Raw genomic sequence first — 2,717 nt, 5'->3', positions numbered from 1 at the left:
CTGTGTTGTTACAATATCTGTTCTTACTTTGTATAGATCCAAACTTTCATCTGGTACCCTTTACCTTCTGCCTCAAGGGACTGCTTTAAAAATTACTTGCAGTGTGGGTCTGTGGGTAATGAATGCATTCTTTAAGCTTCTGTATGTCTAAAAATGTCTCGTCATCCCCCTTCATTTTTCAAAGGTTTTTGCTGGGCATAGAATTCTGGTTGGTAGGGTTTTGTTTTTTTCATAGTACATTAAAGCTTTTGCTCTACTATTCTTTTGCTTGCAGTTTGAGAAATCTGATGTCATACTTATTTTGTTCCATGTAGAGAATGTCTTTTCTCCCTTTGATTTCACAGTTTTCTCTTTATCACCGATTATGAGAATTTGGTTATAATGTGCCTTGGTGTCATTCTCTGTGTTCCTTGTTCTTGAAGTTTGTTGGGCTTCTGAGTCTGTGAATTTATAGTTTTCGTTGTATTTGGAAATTTTTGCGTTATTTCTTTAAAAATTTTTTGGATCCTTCTTTCTCCCTTTCTCCCCTCTTTCAGAGAATCCAGTTACCCATATATTAAGCCCCCTGAAGCTGGTAAATCTTCTACTAACTTTTCTTTTTTCCTTTATAGGACTTCTATTTAGTAGATGCTGATACCTTTAATCCTCTGACTGTTTTAACTTTTGAATTATATATTCCATTTCTTCAGACCATTTTTGAGTTCTCCAAATAGGTTTTCCATGTTATTGTTTTACCTTTGGCTGTATAATTTTGTCTTCAGCTCTATTAATTTTCTTATAAATGTGGACTCCTAAAAATGTGTAAACATATCCTCAAGCGTGTTATTTCCTCTTTGTTCTTTTTTCCCCCTTCCTTTATTTACTTATTTATTTTATTGTTGACAGTATTATAGATGTCTCCCATTTCCCTCCCGTTGGCCCCCTCCACCCAACCCCTGCCCCACTCCAGACCTTCATCACATTATTGTCTGTGTCCGTGGGCTATGCATGTATGTTCTTTGGTTATTCTCTTCCCGTCCTCCGTCTCCTCCCCTCTGAGATCGGTCAGTCTGCTTTTTCAAATTACCATTTGATTGTCTTTCATGTTGCAATGCCTTATTTATCTTTTAGAAAACATTCATGTATGTTTTAAACTATTTCTCTGTATCCATACATTTTTCCAATCATTTCAGTAACATTTCAAGGCCTAGAATGATGAAAGTAACAGAAACCATACTAGTCCTCCATCTTATCAATGGTAGGTTAATAAATTTAAAACTTGATCTATAATATTTTATATGTTATATAGAAATGCTCAAAATTAATTTTTCCTAGCAATTATCCAATTTTGTTTAGATTTCTTTATTACCAAAAAAATAAATGCCAGAACTTATCTTTTGATCAAACTATGGGGTCATAAATTTGATAGTCTGGGGTCGTCAAGATACTAAAAAATAATGACATGCTCATGCAATATAAGAACTTACCCCTGTGTGCTGTGTGTATATCTACATAAAAACTGGGGACTCCAAGTCACTTCTAAGAATCTATGACTAGAATCTATTTCAACAAATTGACAAAGATGTATATATAAAATTATTCTTAGTGTTCTCAGCACTAACAAAAAGAAATATAATTCAAATATCCAAATACATCACTGGCCCAATCAATAATGACCCTGTCCTGTCATATGGTAAAATATTAAATATCAGTAAAATTGCTAAACCAGTTTATATTTACTAATATAAATTTCCCCAATTTTGCTGTTGAAAGGAAAATAGTTAAAGTAAAATCACTTTCACAATATGTTACATCTATACAGAGATATTTTAAAGGACCTTAATGAAAATAAAACTTTAATCCATGCTGGGACTTTCATGTGATTCTTTTTAGAGTCTTGAAGCTTTTCTGTTTTGGTAATTAAAATTTCAACAAGTCATTTTTTATAGTCACAAATATAAGTATTTCAAATATAAAGAAATTTCTCAGTGGCTACATGTTGATCACTTAATTATTCTTGTACACTATTTGGAGAACACATCTCTCCCATTCCTCACCCCCACTAACTCCTGCTTCTCACACTACCTCTCTAAAGTCCCCAGTCACTGAACCCCTCTCCCCTCACCCCACTTATTAATTATCTTGATGCTTGTTAAGATGTCCAGATTTAATTTTTCTCATATTGCTTTCCTAATAGCATGCCAACCATCACTGGTGGATTTTCATACCCTTATTGAATCCGCGAACACCTTCAGACAAAGCTCTCACCACGCTAAGGATCAACAACCTCATACTTTTGCTCAGCGTTATGAATGCGATGACTGCAGCATAGCTTTCAGCCACATCTCAAAACTTATTGGACATCAGCGAATTCACAAGGTAGTGCAAGCCCACAGATATGGTGAAAATGCAGAGGCCTTTAGGCATCGCGCATCATTTACAACACTCCAAAGAACTTACCTTCCAGATCAACACTTTGAATGTAACCAGTGTGGCAACACCTTTAACAGAGCTTCAAAGTTGATTCAACATCAGAACATGCACAATGAACTGAAACCATACAAATGTGATGTATGTCAGAAGGCCTTTAGGTTTCTCTCATCCTTTAATACACATCAAAAGTTTCATGTTGGCAAGAAACCCAGCTTGACTCAGCATCAAAAACCTCAAAATCAAAAGAAAGTCTTTACCTGTAAATTTTGTGGTAGGGCCTTTTCCAGTTTCTCAGAAAGAAATCA

This window comes from Molossus molossus, unplaced genomic scaffold (assembly GCF_014108415.1).
Source record: "Molossus molossus isolate mMolMol1 unplaced genomic scaffold, mMolMol1.p scaffold_m16_p_6, whole genome shotgun sequence".
NCBI lineage: Eukaryota > Metazoa > Chordata > Mammalia > Chiroptera > Molossidae > Molossus > Molossus molossus.
This window is presented reverse-complemented; position numbering follows the sequence as displayed.